The sequence below is a fragment of the Urocampus carinirostris genome, chromosome 19, assembly GCF_059441175.1.
Source record: "Urocampus carinirostris isolate Australia breed hairy pipefish chromosome 19, RoL_Ucar_1.0, whole genome shotgun sequence".
Classification (NCBI taxonomy): Eukaryota; Metazoa; Chordata; class Actinopteri; order Syngnathiformes; family Syngnathidae; genus Urocampus; species Urocampus carinirostris.
This window is the reverse complement of record NC_142367.1, coordinates 20,056,377-20,074,039: the sequence shown is the minus strand read 5'-3', so window position 1 is coordinate 20,074,039 and position 17,663 is coordinate 20,056,377. Positions and strand designations below refer to the sequence as shown.

At 38.5% G+C, this 17,663-nt stretch overlaps 1 long non-coding RNA gene across 1 annotated transcript; it reads right to left on the bottom strand.

Annotated features, from left to right (window-relative positions):
* Positions 1-8,658: 8,658 nt before the first annotated feature.
* LOC148347645 (uncharacterized) lies at positions 8,659-17,403 on the bottom strand. The gene is made up of 3 exons (XR_015847851.1): positions 17,353-17,403; positions 16,351-16,405; positions 8,659-8,845 (listed from the first exon to the last, which is right to left on the bottom strand). It is a non-coding gene; the product is annotated as an uncharacterized LOC148347645 (long non-coding RNA).
* Positions 17,404-17,663: the final 260 nt, after the last annotated feature.

The window sequence follows — 17,663 nt, the reverse complement described above, 5'->3', positions numbered from 1 at the left end:
TCATGAGGAACACATAAGGACACGTAGGCTGAGATTAGAGAGGGAATTTGACTTAAAATATCCTTAACTCGACACCATTTACTGTAATCTGATGAGTCAAATTAATTCAAAAAGTTTTTGGGAGTGATACGGTAGTCAACCGTACAATTTCTTAGAAGACACCTATCTCACTATATCTATTTTATTTTGTCTTTTAAGATTTTAGGAGCTTCATTTTTTTCAGTTGACTAAAAGAATCCCAAGTACTTAACTCGTGAATTGTGGTTAATAGCAATACAGAGTATACAGATATTGTAGCTCTGAAATAAAAAAAATAAAAAAAACAGGTCTAGTCAAAATGAGCATCCACCCCAACGAAGAAATCAGCTTCCTCTTCCTAGTTCGTGTAGAAATATTCTATATTGTGTCTCCAGCTTGCTTAGAACGTTGAAATTTTAATTGTTTAAAATTTCGTGCATCCATTCATTATAGTTATTGTAAAGTGTAAAAAAAGAGGCAAGCCGTTTCTTATGAAATGAAAGTGGAATAAGAAAGCTTGATGCGGTTGATAAAATGGTTGGATCGTCTTTTTTTCCGTCCACTCTCTACCACGGAGCAGGACCGCTTGAAGCCCATCTTTCAAAAGTAAGTTAAACTCAACTTTATTTATCTTTATAGAGAATCTCGTTTGTAACTAGGGCAGCAGTTTTACTTGAAATTTACATGAAACTAACCTTAAAATATCATTAACAGTTTCACTTAACTACAGAAATAAATCTTCACAATAGATGTTATCTAGAGAGTCAAAATATTTTTTTTTGATAGTGAACCATGTAATTTTTAAGAAGAAACAACAAAAATAAACTCCTAACCCTCTGGCAGAAAATTAACATACATGTTCTTGTTTTTAAGATTTAAATTTTTGGGGGGGAACATTAAAAAAAATAATAAAAGAAAGATTGCCTTGGATGTAGATCATATTGCTCTTTTTAAGAAATATTTCTCACCACAATTGAAATAAAATACCTAAAACAAGCAAAAACAATCTTTCATGTACTATGTAAGGTTGTTTTGCCTGTATTACGTACTAATATTCCCATTTCATCAGAAACACAAAAGGGAATAACTTTAGAAATATCAAAGTAGAACAACAGAAAGATGACACAAATTTCCTGTGATTTTGGATTTCCTGTGAATGGACAGTGTGGAAGATTTAACCCTTTCCAGTGGTCTGCATTAAAAAAAAAAAAAATCATATGTATATATATATATATATATATATATATATATATATATATATATATATACATATATATGACGATTTGTCAATGGCCCTCACCTGCGCTCACTATTTAAGCCCCAGCTGCCACTCGTTCCCCAATTAGTCCTCCTCCTATTTAAGCATGTCATTCTCGTTCACTCCTTGTCAGTCCTTTAGCAAAGCTCCGCACATGCAAGGCAAGCATTTTTGACTCTGGCTCCCATTTGTCCCCGACCTCTTCCTGTATCCTTCTCAATTCCGTCCCCTGTTTCCTGTATCAATTTCCTGTTCCTGACTTCCCGATCGTCTCCGGTTACCTGACTTGTTCCGATCTCTGACCACGCTCCGTTCTCCTGTCCTGGCTACCCGACTTGTTCCGATCTCCGACCGCGCTCCGTCTCCGGTCCAGGCTGCCTGACTTGCGTCCGATCCCCGACCATGCTTCATTCGTGAGGGCTTCCCGCTCTGTCTTTTTCCTTTCGCCCTGACTTCTCCGATCTCTCAATAAAGCATTGTGTGAAACGTTACGCATTTGGGTCCACCGACCTGAACCTCACTTAGAGGATCCAAAAACCAAAAACATTGCTATAGCCCTGGGAAAAAGATAAGCAGAAAATGGTGCTTTTAACATTGGCAGGGGGAGGGTTATTTTATAAATGTAATCCGATCTGTTACTAATTAGTAAGGTGATCCCAATACTATAATATAGAATTAATAGAACTGGATTACTTCCGATTACCTGTGCATTACTCCAATACCTATTTTGCCAATGGTAGACCAAAGAAACAGTACAAAAAAACATTACAAAATGTTGTTTAACATTAATAAACACAAGGTAAGGTAGTAAAATGTATTAAGCAAAAATAAAACTTTCTTTTACACATGGCAGATATTCTGTTTTAGTCTACATTAGGAGGACATTAAGAACCCAAAAAGTTCAAGTTTAAAATGGGGATCCCTCTTGAAAATATTGAGATTTACCAAGAAAACAGTGATCAAATAGTGGATTTTGAATGACAATAAACTGCAAAATACAAAAAGATGACAATGAGTCAAATTTACCCAATGTCCTTGAATGCATCACAAGCGGAACATAAGCAGTCTCATGAAACTGCAGGCTTGCGCCAATTCAACAAAATGTGTGATACATCGAAGGAGAAATAAAAGGAGTTCAATGTGAGTTCAAAGAGCATTAATGCTTTGTTTTCTTTTGCGCCTATTTGCTCTTATCAGAGCTGTCTGGGGTGGAACACATTAGGCCCGAGGGAAGCGGGTTCGGCAGAGTGCCGGATCGTGACGTCATGCTCGTCCCTTCTTTTTTTGTTTCGTTTATATTTTTAAGTGTAGTGCGAAAATGGTGAAAGTAATGAGAGGCCTTCTTCAAGTAGAGTCCAAACGCTAACCCAAAAAATGAAACAAGAAGCGTTTATTCAAGCGCATCTAAGAAATGCACGTACTCGCACATGCATCCTGAATGAGCTCATTTTAAGCCAGCAAAGAGTCAAGAAGTTCCAAATTCAAATAATTTTTTTGTGTTACACCTGTTTCATAACAAAAACAAACAAAAAAAATAAATGTAACGAATATACAAATACTTTATAACGATGTCAACAAGACAAATAAAATAGCTTCAGTTCCGCCATGTTTTGAAAAAAAAATTCCGTAAGTAGCTCATTTGGATTCTGTTGCCATGGTGACAACGGATTTACAGGATTTTGTTCAGGAACAGTAACATATTTACCTTTTGGTAGCAGCTCATTGCTCTCTACAGGGTGAGCTTTTTTTCATGTGTTTATGTATATGTGTGATGTTGCCACAGAAGTACACCACTTTATCACATAAATTAGACCTAGGAAAAAGTTTCCTGTTAGCCTCTCTCATTTTTAGCTTCTGACAGAAGGTGGGTGGCTATTTAAAACTCCCGACTTTCTCTCTACTTCCTGGAAGCAGCGGGCTTTCCAGTGGCCAGGTAGGGAGAGGTGCTAGTCAAGTAGTCATTAAAGTGAGCCTGTCCGTTACACACCCGGGAAAAGATTTAGTGAGTTGCAGAGGGTGCTGGGTAAGAGAGAGAGTGGCTGCACTATGCAGAGAAACAGAGTTTTTGGGGTATTTACATCTGTATTAGCATCAGGTATTGGTTTAATTGGTCACTCTTTTAAAAAAGCCATTTCCTTTGACTTAAAGTGCTAATGGCATGAAGACTTAATAGAGATAGCAGTGTCAATGACCACAAAAGTATCGTCTTCGTGGTGGTATCTATTTTACAAAAAAGGCGCTATCGAGCATCCCCGATATTTACTTTCCACCACAGCTATGTCACGCCTTGTCAACTGAGTCATCCTTAAACTGACAACATCTCAGACGGCAAAAAAAAGCCACTTGAAAGTGTCCCGGCTGTCTGAGCCTGTGAAACGTGACGCCGTGAAATTTTCCGGCGATCAAACCAGAAGATAACATCTACGGCAGGGGTGTCAGACTCGTTTGAGCTTGGGGGCCACTTGGGGGAAAAAAAAGTCTCACAGGGGCTGGGCTTTAAGAAAAAAAGGGATGGAGAAGGAGAAGAGAAAAAGACAAGATAGAAAGAGAGTGTGTGGGATAAAGAAATAGACAGAAAGAGAGAGAGAGAAAGAAAGAGAGGTAAAGAGAAGGAGAGAGAAACAGAGAAAGAGAGAGAGATACAAGAGCAAGAGATAAAAGAATGACAGCAATAGAGAAATAGTGAGAGCAAAAAAGGGAGCAAGAGGGGGGGATAAAGAGAGGGAGGGATATAGAAAGGGAAAAAGCAATAGAAAGATAAAAATATAGAAAGAGAGAAAGAAAGAGAGCAAAAAAGAGGGCGATACATAGGCAAAGAAAGCTAGATAAAGAGAGAAAAAGAACCAAAAAAAAAAATAAACACAGATGGAGTTAAAGAGAAAGAGTAAAGAAAAAAAGATGAGAGAGAAAGAGAGGTTGGGATGAAATAGATATAGAGAAATAATGAGCACAACAAAGAGAGCAAAATAAAGAGATGGGGGAAAGAAGGGAGAAAGAAGGGTAGAAATACAGAGGGAGAGAAAGAGAGAGAGTAAAGAAAAAGAGAAAGAAAAGAAAAAGAAATAGACATAGAGGGAAATAAAGATATAATGACAGAAAAAGAAAAATAGACAGAGAGAGAGATAAACAATCCATAAATCCATATGTTTTTTGTTTAATAACAGTTTTTTACCACTATGAGGCGCTAAACAATTCACACTATTAGACGCGGTACAACATTGTCAAACTTCACCTCAACAGAATTTTGCCGCTAATGGGACCCCATTGATAAAAGGGTGTGCACACTTTTGCAACCACATTACTTCTTAGGTGGGCTTGCTGGGTTTATTTCTGCGATTTTTACAATCTGAGCTCTGATTGGTCAGATGCTAAGTTGTAGGCAACTGCAACATCAATTTCATTTCAAAATGGCTGCCCCAGATAAGACATTAACTCTTTATTTGGTAGCAATGATGCGACTAAATTTATCATTTGGTGATACAAGAAAGGTTTGGTTACATTCTTATTCATGAATTTAGGACATGAATAAACTTAGCTTTGTATGTTAAAACTGTTTTAATATTTTTAACACATATGTATATGAATAAGTCACAGAGTCGAGCTGTGAGTTTTAAGCAAATGGGATGGTCAAGTGCGACTAAATTAAAAATTTACGGGATTTGGTCGCATCCTTACAGGGTTGGGTAGGGTTACTTTGACTGGATTGCTTTCAATTACTTTTGGATTACTCCAATACCAAATATGCTAATAAGAGACAAAAGAAACTAAATATGAATTTAGTAGAATGTCAAGTGCGACTAAATTTTTCATTTGGTCGCACAATACAGGATTTGGTCGCATCCTTATTTGTGTCTTCAAGGCAGGACAATTTTAACACTCTTTGTTTTGAATGGTGCAAACATTTAAACTTTGTTTTTAACCGCATATGCGTGTAAATTAGTCGCAATTTTAAAGCAACTGCTAAGTCACTTCAGACAGACGTTTTTTCTGCCACCTTCGGTCGGGCTGTGAGATTTTAAGCAAAGGGAATGCCAAATGCAACTCCATTTTTTTCGGTCGCATCCTCATTTGTGGCTTTAAGGCATGACAATTTTAACGCACCTATTTTTGAACGGTGTAAACATTCAAACGCCGTTTTTAACCGCATACGCGTGTCAATTAGTCGCACAGTCGGACTGTGTTAGGTGCGGAGTTTAAAGCAACTGCAAAGTGTCTTTCCTGCCACCTTCAAAAGAAGAGTCATTTAGACTCGAAAATTTTAAACAATTCCAGTGTCCAATTTACTGTTTTTAAGCAAGATTTTAGAATTCTTTATTTTATTCAGCTGTATTACTTTTTTTTTTAGAAAAAAAAGTACTTTAGAGAAAATTCAGTCTGGTTTTAGGATCAACCACAAAACAGATACTGTTCTTTTTAAGATTTTAAATCATACGAGGTACATTATGGATTTTTATAAACTTCCAGTTCTGGTTCTAGTGGTTTTCCTTGCTTTTTTGACACATTATTTCACAAGGGTTTATTAAAAAGACTTAGAAACCTAGAGGGCATCTCTTGTACTGTTTTAAAGAGGTTCTATCCCAACTTCACAGAGAGACTTTTTTTTAGTCAGTATGAATGCATGTTCCTCCAGAACCCATGAAGTGAAATGTGGGGTCTCCCAAGGTTCTGTTTTAGGCCAGGTACTTTTTAATCAGGATGCGAGTTTATTTCAATAAACACAAGTATTATTGTTCTAAATGCACACGACAATTAGATTGATATTATTCCATTATTATTGGTATTAATTCGACTAGTAGGGGATGATAGAATAAGGACATTTATTCGACTTAACTCCTTTGGAGACGTTGCCTGAAGTGCGTGTTTCTGTGTTATTGTGTGACATGTCCCCAAACCCATTTTTTACACTTTTGTCATCTTCGAGTTGGCATAGCCTCGCAGTCTGCACTGATAGGTCAAAGGACGCACGAGACCCCCTCCCTGCCCTTTAAGAATTTCGCCCTTTTCTTATGGCAATCCCCCTACCCGTGAATGTAGTAGTATTGTTCATGAATGTCTGCTTTTTTTTTTTTTCTCTTTTTTTTTTACTGAAAGCTGCACAGCAATGAGGTCTCTGTGCCTTTTTGCCTTCCCCTCACCCCCCACCCCCACCTCTTTCCTCTCTCTCTCTATTAAATTTCCAGTCACACATCGGTGCAGAGGATATTCCTCCTTTCCCCTTGTTTCCCCCCTCACCCTTCTCTCCTTTTTCCTCCTCTCCCGCTTATATCTCAGTTCACAATCCGGCCTGCATCCCGACCTGGCCGCCTTTCAGTGCCCGCTGTCCTCTCTGTACATCTTTTTTGCCTCCCAGCATCCCCCCCACCCCCACTCTTACCCCCCACCCTGGCCATTTAAAATGACTCCACAACATCAGTGCCAAGTAGTGACGTGTCGCTCGTGAGCGAAACGGCTCCACGAGCCGACTCTTTGAAGTGAACGACCGGAGCCGGCTCAAGTCGAGTCATGTTAATTTGCATAGCCCTTAATCACAAAAAGACTCATCACCATCCCCTGATCTAAAACCTACATGAGGTCGAGGGTAAACTCAAAAACCTCAGCATGAGGAAAATGAAGAAACCTTGAGGTAATCCCCCTTCCAGGATGACCAGGGTGCAATAGATGTTGCAAGGGCATAAACATCAACATGACATTGTCACGAGAAGTGGCAAAGACCCAAATGCAGTACACAAGGAGACCCAAAAAGGGGATGTGATCAAACCCCAATGGGGAGCGTTTATTTAACAAAAAAAACTAGTTTCACTGGAGATAAGGAAGTGTGTGGACCCGGGGACTGCTGAGGAGGGGAGACTTGAGAGGGAAACTTGAGAGAGAAGTACCTTTAAGAATATGGCTTGTGAGGAAGGTCTTGGGATAAGGAGGAGACTGCTGAGGAGGGGAGACTTGAGAGGGAAACTTGAGAGAGAAGAAGATTTGGGAGTACCTTTCAGAAGACGGCTTGTGAGGAAGGTCTTGGGATTAGGAGGAGACTGCTGAGGAGGGGATACTTGAGAGGGAAGGTGGTCTTGTGCTGGAGAAGGTCTTGAAAAGAAGATTTGGGAGAACCTTTAAGAAGATGGCTGGTGGGGACGGTCTTGAGGTAAGGAGGAACTGAAGGAGAAATTATTGGAAGAGAAGCTTTTCTTCTTGGCAAGTAAATATCTTCAGCATTATTAAAAAAATAAATTGGCAAAGTAGAATGTAAGGCTAGAGTATTTATAGTAGAGGTTGGCTGATTGGATGATTTGGAGAGCCTGAATAGGAGAGTGAGACTGGGAAATGCTGCCATCTCTTTGAGAAGGAGAGGGACTGCAGCCGCTGAACCATGACATGAAATACAGGCAATAACAGAGTGCCAAGTTGACAGATTCCTGTTCCACAATCTTAAATAATGCAGAGGTTTCTAGATGATGACGTATATAAGGTCCAAGTGCTGGTACAATGGCTCGAATTGTTTGCACCGTGCAACAACCAGACTCATCCTTCTCCCTCAAAGACAAGAAGACAAGAATATGAGGTCAAAGTCACTTATAAACTATTGATAAAGTGTGTCTCAAGCCCAGATTCAAACAGTTCCACTCGGGTGGCAGATCGAAACTCAGAGGGTAGAGCATTCACAGCTCCTGGGACCAAATGGAGAATGCTCCTGTGGATTTCTTCTTGGCTCTTGGACTCACAAGTAGACCAGCATTTTCCAAGCAAAGGCTTTGAGCAGGAACATAGTGGGAAATTAAAACAGAAAGATATGAGGGGGCGAGTATAATGCAAACAAAATCTTAAAATCTTAAGCTGACAGGGAACCAGTATAGTCCAGCTAAAGTGGTGATGTGATCAAACTGTCTTATTTTAGTTTAAAGCCTTGTTGCAGCATTTTATTTACTATTTATTGTCATTATTGTTTGTACGTCAACCACCGCAAGGCAGCCCAAGTTAAAGTCAGTGTTCATGACTCCACTATGAGAAAGACAGAGTTTGAATGGTGTCACAAAATAACACAAAATGTGTCACATTTGCCAAAAATCATCTTGTTATACTCAATATTTTAGGAGAAAGAAATCAGGAAGGGGTCCAAGACTTTTTTACTGCACTGTAAAGTATTTTTTTTCGTGTAATAATATTTGAATTCATGTTTACCTCGTTTTTCAGGGAGCGTATGTTTTTTTTTTTGTATATATATAAAGTTTACTTTTACGTTTCATGTGTCATATGTTTAATCTATTGACTGTATTATTTGATCCATTTTTATTATTATTTTTTGTCTTGATTTTTCCCAATTTCTCAAGTCATTTCGTGCGTACTGTTACCCAATAATATTTTTTGTCGCTTTAATTCATACATTACCGATCTGAGGAGATGTTAGGAAGCCGAAAGAGCCGAATCCATCAAGAGAGCCGGAATTCCCTTCACTCCTGCCAAGTCCTTGCATCCCCCATCCCTGCATCCCGTTCCGTGTCCTCACTGTGTCATTGCACATTGAATGTGATCCCCCTCCTTGCATGTACGACTCATGAATTCAGAGGAACCCTTGAGCATCTGTGAAGAGAGGATAACACGGGCACGCGTTTTTCTGCCCATAAATAAACATCACGGCTATATTGCCCGTGTCATCGGAACACGAGGCCCTCCAGAGTAGGAGTGGGCGATACTGGGAATGCCCGAGGAAATACACGGTAGTATCGATCGATACCGATACTTGGGAACATCATGATCGTTGGAAAATAGAACACCCTTTCCCTTGAGTTAGTTTAATTAAATTAAGCACAGGACAAAAAAAATAAGGCACTAAAATGATGTTATTAATCGTTACTAGTACACGGTATAAGTGCTTCTATTACATCAGTTTCAGGAGAAAAGCCAGGACAAGGTCAACAAAAATATCTTCCATTTTTTTGAAAATGGAGTCAGTAAAAGCCCTCTTGGTTCAGTTTCCTTGGTAATAATAACAATGCATTTTATTTTAAAGTGCTTGTCATTATACCAGAGGTCGCTGGACGCAGAAATATAAAACAACAACAAAACAAGAATAAAGCAAACAAAAGGGCAGATTTTAAAGTTTTTGTTCAGGAAAGGTAATGTGTCTAGATTTTTAGTTGCAGCTCGTATCTCTCTGCTGGGTGAGCTTTTTTCATGTGCTCATGCAAATTTGTGGTGTTGCCACCACTTTACCACACAAATGACACATGGCATTGCCCTTTCTTGTAGTTGAAAAAAATGCCAAACCACACTTCCTGTATGTCCTTGTTGTTTTTAGCTTTTAGTAAGCTTGGGCTGACATATCTTGCTATCCAAACCTCTACGTCTTCCGCTTTTTTGCCTAGCAGGCGGGATGCAGTAGGCCAGCCAGTGGCCTGGTAGGGAGAAGGTATGGTCATGTCGTCATAAAAGTGTGCCTGTCAGTCACCCACTCAGCCATAGATCTAGCGAGAGAATTACAGAGGGTTAGAAAAAGAGTTAGTTGAAGTTAGAGAGGAGGGGGGGAGTGTTAGAGAGAGAGAGATAAAAAGATAACTAGAGAAAGACAGAGAGAAATAGTGAGAGAGTTAGCGAGAGCTAGTAAGAGAATTAAGAGAGTTAGCGAGTTAGCGGGAGAGAGAGAGCGAGGGAGTTAGCGAGAGCTAGTAAGAGAATTAAGAGAGTTAGCAAGAGAGAGTTAGTGAGAGAGAGAGAGAGAGAGCTAGTGTTAGAGAGAGACATAGTTAGAGAGAGTTATAAAAAGAGAGTTTAAGAGAGAGGGAGGAGAGTGTTAGAGAGACATGGTTAGAGAGAGTTAAAGAGAGGTGGAGGGAGAGAGAGAGTTAGAGAGAGTTTGGAAAGAGAGAGAGAGGGTTAGAGAGGGAGTTAGAGAGAGTAAAATAGAGAAAGAGAGAGGGGAGAGAGAGAGAGACAGAAAGGGAGAGAGTTAAAAAGATTTAGAGTGAGTTAAAGAAAGTTAAAGAGGGATAGAGAGACAGCTGGAGAGAGGAAAGATTAGAGAGAGAGGGTAAGAGAGAGAGTTAAGGAGACAGAGAGAGAGAGAGAGAGAGAGAGAGAGAGAGAGAGTGAGAGAGAAAGGGGGAGTTAAAGAGAGAGAGAAAGGAAGAGAGAGAGACAAAGTTGGAGAGAGAGCAAAAAATCAATCCCAGGACTTTAGTATCAATCCGATCCAAGTACTCACATAGTATCGATATTTGGATTGATCCGCCTCCCTCAGTACAGAGAAGGGGATTGTAAGCCAACTTTGAGTTAAGGCGAGGGGGGGTTGACCCCCCCCTCCTTTTTTTAGGCAGAGGCATATGTGGCATGCTGATAGCGCCACCGAGGTGCAGTTCACACTGATGAAGGAATTTTTGGAGCGAGGGGAATTTTCTCTCCCCCTCCTCATTCAAGTTACCATCGGGGGAAAAAATATACATTTTGAGTCGCCAGCGTAGGGGAGAAAAGAGAAAACAGTGAGAAAAAAACCTGGTGTCACAGTATCTTAGCAACTGCCTCCATCTCCTTGGAGACGGGGAGGATGACATCATTTCCTGTCTGGGAGAGGACAACTCACTTAAGAGTGCATGTGTGTCTTTGTGTGTGTCTTTGTGTGTCCGTAGGCTTGATTTAAGTTGAGTACATGTTACATGCGTCCCTCAACGTACAATAGTCGCTCACGTAATGCTTTCTTACGTCAGTTAAAACGGAAAAAAAACAAAAAAGTAAGATACATTCGAATATAAAGTCACTGTTTTGAATGAATCCATTAAGTCACATAATATCAAGAAACACATATGTAACTACATTAAAACCAGAGTGGCCAGAGGAAACCCATACAGGCACAGGGAGAACATGCACACTCCACACAGGGAGGCTGCAGTAGCTGGACTTGAACCCTGAACCTCTGCACTGTGGGGCTGCACGCTAGCCACCCAGCTGCCCTTTAAACTATCACAGACAAACATATTTTTATAATCCTGGAGGTCAAGAAATATTTATTTTACATAACATGAGGCTCACCTTAAGGGAGCTGACATGAATTACCGTCATCTTGCTGCTAAGGGGTACCTCCGAAAAACCAAAGTCATACAATAAATGTAGGATTATAATAATAATAATAATTTCCTTTGTATTGTCATTCTTTGTAACAATGTACACAGAACGAAATGTTTTCTCATTAACTGATTGATTCAACAAAATCACAAACGAAATGAGGCTAGAACAAAGTAAGATAATGGATATATGTGTGTTCTTTTTTTTTTGTTTAGATTTTAAATCATTTTTTCTTCATTCAATTGATTTCATTCATAATTTAAATTTTAACGATTGAAAACTTGTATATGAAAGGTTTTCATGTATTTTTTACCAGCTTTTTTTTTTAAGTTTCAAGATTTTTATGTTCCTGGTGTTTGTTGATTTCTAAAGGTTTTATTAAACTTCCATTTCTGTTTTGTTTTTTTATGTTTGCCATATGTTTGTTTTTTTACTGTTTTATGGATTATGGTTACTAAATAGGGTTTCAAACTATTTTTTGTGTTTCACAGTAAGGTTTGAAATGGGCTTCGGGGTATCAAAGTTGGATTTGAGTGTGGAGTTAGGGCTTAAATATTAAACAATTTCAAGCTTTTTGGAGGGGTAGGTTAAAAATAGGGTTTCAAATGAGCTTTAAATTTTCAAAGTTCGTTTTAAATCGAGGAGGGTTCCAAAGTTAGGGTTTGAATAAGGAGTTGGGGTTTGAAAACAGGATTTTAAGCTTTTTTTAGGGGTTGAAAATTAGGGTTTCATATCGGCTTCAAGTTTTCAAGGTTGCCGTTAAATCGAAGAGGATTACAAAATAGGGTTTCAAGCCTTTTAAAGGGTTTCAAAGTAAGGGTTTGAATAAGGAGTTGGGGTTTGAAAATAGGATTTCGAGCTTTTTTAGGGTTTTAAAATTAGGGTTTCGAATCAGCTTCAGTTTTTCAAAATCTGCTTTGAATCTATGATAAAGGTTACAAAATAGGGTTTAAAACTGTTTTTTGTGGTTTCACAGTAAGTATTGAAATGAGCTTCAGGGTATCAAAGTTGGATTTGAGTGTGGAGTTAGGGCTTGAATATTAAAGATTTCAAGCTTTTTGGAGGGGTTTAAAATTAAGGTTTCAAATCATCCTCTAGTTTTTAAAGTAGGCTTTGAATTAACGACAAGAGTTTTAAAATAGTGTCTCAAAGTTTTGGGGCAGAGGGGGTTCAAAATAGGCTTTGTACGTGGAGGAAGATTTTGGCAATCACATTTCTAGCTTCTTTTTTCAAGATTTAAAAATTAGGATTTCTATTCAGCTTAAGGGTTCATGATTAGGCTTTTACTCTCAGATAAGATTTCAAAATGGGGTTTCAAACCTTTGTCGCGTTTCAAGCTATGCTTTGAATATAGTGTGGGCTGTAGCATTTCGAGGATTTTTTTTCGTTTTTTTTTATTTTTTAATTAGGGTTTCAAATGAGCTTCAAGGTTTCAAAATAATACATTTCTGTATGCTAAGACTAATGTCTATACGGCCTGTTATATCTTTCCTATCTTTTAGCCTCCCCTTGTGGCAAAATGTGGATATTGCAGGAATCCTTAAAGATACACAATTAGTGCTTTTGTTTAATCGAATGCAGAATATTTACTGTAAATTCCTTTTGGAGTACCCATGATGCTCAGGGTTGGGAGGTTTAATTTAAAAATCAAATCAGATACAGGTTCTAGTAACCTATTGATAAATGTAATTAGTAACGTAACATTAATACCATAATATTGCAGTAATTTAACTTGAATACTTTCAATTACTCTTGGATTACTCCAATTCCAAATATGCTAATACTAGACAAAATGTACTAAAAATAAATAAAATGACTTATTTTGTTTAAGATGAAATACAATGTGACATTGAAAACGAAATAGAGGAAACTAAGATCAGGTAGTAGCTTGTAGCCTAAAAAAAAAGTGCTCGGATTTTGACCACCTAGTATATTGAGCAAAAAAAAAAAAGAGTTTATTTTTCACACGGGAGACAAGAAATACTTTGTTTTAGTTCACATTAAGAAACGAATATTGTTTTAAACACACTGAGTGTTCACTTTCTAAATATCCAACAAACTCTGGGATGTGTTGCCGTCTCTGTCTGGTATCTACTTACGAACGAGATAATTCCCGTATGATAGTGCTATATTTTGGATGTTTAAGGTTTGTATAAATAATTTTAGGGCTTGTTTAAGTAACCTGTATTATTTTGTACAAAAAAAATAAACATTTCATAAAATAATATGCTCTATAAAGATAAATAAAGTTAAGTTTAACTTACTTTTGGAAGATGGGCTTCAAGAGTTAGGCCGAAAAGAAGCGATCTAACCATTTTCTCAACCGCATCAAGCTTTCTTATTGCACTCCCATTTTAAATAAAATGGCTTGCCTTTTCTTTACACTTTACACCAACCATATTGAATGGATGCTCAAAATATAAAACAATAAAAATGTTGAAGTTCTTAGCACGCTGAAAATACCGTATAGAATGTCTACACACCAACTAGGAAGAGGAAGCGGATTTCTTCTTCGGGGTGGATGCTGGGTGAGCTCTCACAGCAGCGGAAGGAAGCACTACAGTAATGTCCTGTCCTCGGAAAAAGGTGCACACGATGTCCAGATATTTTTCGACATCCCGAAAAAAATGTTTTTAGCTACCGTTTTTGGTAAGTCGATTGGTAGGGGAGAGTCTGCAATTTTATTTTTCATTCATATGTTCATTTCCACGTGTTTGTTGATGTTGTCTTACTAATTTCGATTTAATTATACGGCACTTTTTCTGTTAGCCTTGCAAAGTTTTTCATCACATAGTCATGTTTTTGTGCTAAGGCACCTGGGGCAGCTGTGGGGGGAACTGAGAGTGAGTGCACCAATGTGTGTGTGTGTGGAATGAATGAGACGGACACACATGGCGAATGTAACTTATGGAACCGAAGAAAATAATAAAAAGAGTCACACCCACCGCACGGCGGACTTCCTCATTGTCCCCTAAAGTGTGCAACATAAATACATTTTTAAATAAAATTGTAATCCAGCCACGTTATCCTTATTCATACTAAATGTACCTATAATTTGATTTTTTTTTCTGTAACTGTTACGGATACAATTACATTTTTTGTATCTTTTATACGTTACGCTATTACATGTATTTTGTTACTCCCCAAGCCTGGTAAGGTTATTATAAAATAATACCGACCATCAAAAAGACATATGTGAAGATCTAATAGAGAAGTGCATTAAAGGTCACGCCACAATGATAACTGAATATAAATCTCCAGAGTCAGCAGTATGGATAGAGCGAATTATTCACGCTTTGTAGAGATCAGCATGTGATTTACGAGGGATTGTCAGAGGCCTTTGGCATGTTCCATTGATCATACATGGAATAATTACGGAATAAAATCCATTCAACTGCAGTCGCTTTCTGGAAAATTCAACACTTTGGCTCCCTTTCACCAATCCTTTTTGCGTATTTCCTTATCTCCAAGGGAATTACTCGGATGGTTTTCAAATATTTTGACATATTATGTTTAAATGTTTAGAAATCAAATCCTGGCACCACTTTCATAGCTTCATTTCCGATGTCTTGCAGAGTATTCAGACTTTGAAAAAAATAGAGCTGGAGAGAAAGAATGTACGTAAACATGCATTTTTAAACATATATGTGAGTCAACAAATAAGCATTTATTTTACATAACAAGAGCTTAACCTTAAAAGGGGCTTAAATAATTGTCCGGATTCATGCTGCTGCGGGTATACCAAAAATCCTAAAAAGGGTGGGCAACAAAATCAGAAGAAAAATGATTTGTTCTGGTCACTTTAAAATATCCGTAGTTTGTAATTTTCCTTGTGCTTTGTAGCACTCGTTTTCGGTTGCACAGCATACTGCACCGATATCTGGTGGTTAAGTAATACACACTGTCCCTTTAGATTGTTGTTAAAAATAGTGTCTGACTTCAAAAGATCCTATTCGCTGACGCCAACTAATGGCTGAAATTTCCATTGCATGTCAAGCTACTTGTATGGCGCGTGCACGTAAGTGTCTCTCTTAAACTCACTCTCTTTAACTCTTCTTTTTTCATCTTTTTGGGGTTTGGGTTGGAATTTGGACACTATTTGAAACAGCACTTATCTTACTTGCACTATTTTCAGACTAAAATGAAAGAAAACCTTGAGCACGCTTGTGAAATCACTCTCCTCTCCCCTATCTCCCGCCTCCTTTCCTCCAGCCTAATGTCCTCACCTGTCATGATTATCGATATGCTTCACCTTTGCTTGCTCCTTTGACGCCAACTGCCTCAGACTGATTGGCTCTCTCTCCCTATTTAAACCCACTCCTATCGGACCCCTGTTGTCAGTCCGTCTGCTAACCTCAGTTTACATTAGGCAAGCCTTTTCCAACCCTGACCTTCCACCTGTTTTTTGCTACCGTTTGTCCCCTGGCTTCAACCCGTTTTTGGTCCTGATCATGTCTACTCTCCCGTCCCGGCTTTCAACCTCTTTTGTCCTCGACCACGTCTACTCTCCTTTTCTGGCTTGCGACTCGCTTCCGACCCCGACCACGTTTTTGCTCTCCTGTCCCGGGTACTGACTTATTTTTCCGTTCCCGACACCGCCATCGCTCGCCACGGAAGATCCACTTCTGCGTTCAGAGCGACCTGCTTCCCACGTCCAGCAATTCCTGAATTGTTGGCGCAACCCTTTCTCCTTCTTCCAATAAAACTTGTGGGAAACGCAACGCAAGCGGGTCCTGTCTCCGTTCTGGTCTTGACATCACCGATGATAAAAGTAAGAAGGAAACAGATTAAAACTGAATAATAAAATAATTTAAACAAAGATCAAGTAGTTGCTTGTAGTCCAACAATAAGATAAAATAAATAAAGGCTCTTTCAACTCAGTTGGGAGTTGTTAACCCATACTTGATAGAGAAATTATCTAATTCTTACACAGACTTTTAGACCCCACATCCGTTCACAGCAATCCTCAGTGTCATTACAATCAAGTTAGTATCCAGATTTATTAAAAAAAAAACATTTAGAGGACTTACCCCTGTTCTTCCCCCAATCGGTGTGACGTCTTCGCCCCACACCCCCAGTCCATTACTGCAGTAAAAACATGCCTTGCGTTCGGTTACATTTTTTTTGTTTTTAAGAAAAAAAACACATGAAATGCAACCTCCAAAGTCATGGAAAAACAGCATCCCTATTGTGTCACCCTGACAACGCCAACAGATAAATATGTCAAAGGTTTCATCTGTAAATAAAGATAAATAATCAAATCCACTGATCGAGTGAGTTGTCTGTCCCCGTGTGCCCTGCGATTGGCTGGCAACCAGTTCAGGGTGTCCCCTGCCCACTGCCCGATGATTGCTGGGATGGGCTCCAGCATCCCCGCGACCCTAATGAGGATAAGCGGTGCAGCTGATGAGATGAGATGAGATGAATCTAATATGTGACTATTAAGGACACCTCAAAATACAAGCCCCGCCATGATGGTAATATAGGTTATTCAGTTTAGATTTAACCTATTTTTAGCCTGTTTTTCAAGGTTTTACCATTATTTGTATCCTTTATCCCTGGAAAACAACAAAAATAATAATCAAAATGATCAAAAATGAACAGAAAAAGAGTTTTATTACGTTCTAAATGTTTTTAGTCTTTCCAATTTGTTTCATTTTTTTAAGTAGTCCCATTTACTCGAATAGCACTTAGTAAAATAAGTAAATAATCTGCAGAATTCTTTTACCTCATTTGATTTATTTTAAACAATCTTAAAATGCTTCAACAAATTAAAAAACATATTAAATATATTTCCCTGTACTATGATCAGATATTTGGTATCAAAATATACAAATTAACATCACAGTACACTCTTAACTCAGGCCAGCATAACATAGCATACCTCACCCAAGGCCCTATTTGTTACTTATGCTAAAGGGTAACTATTTCCCTTTTCGTAAACTTTGCAGCTATCACAAACAACCTTTACACACATATTTTCACAAATTATCATCCTTACAGTAAATGTGTAACCAGAATATACATCTCACCTGCAAAATAGATGATAAATATCAGTCTAACACGCCACCATTTAATTGTGGCCATTAAGAATCATTTATTGAGCAAGTCTCACTGAATCACGTGAGATCCCGTGAGACTTGGCCCAAGCACCCTTCTCTGACTTTGCCATCTAGTGGTGATATACTGGTACTTCTCTTACCCTTTCTGCTATAGAAAACTCAATACCCTGAAAAAAAATAATAATAAACATCCCCTAACAGTCAAATATGCAGGGTTGGGTATGGTTACTCTAACTTGATTACTTTCAATTACTTTTGGATTACTCCAATACCAAATATGC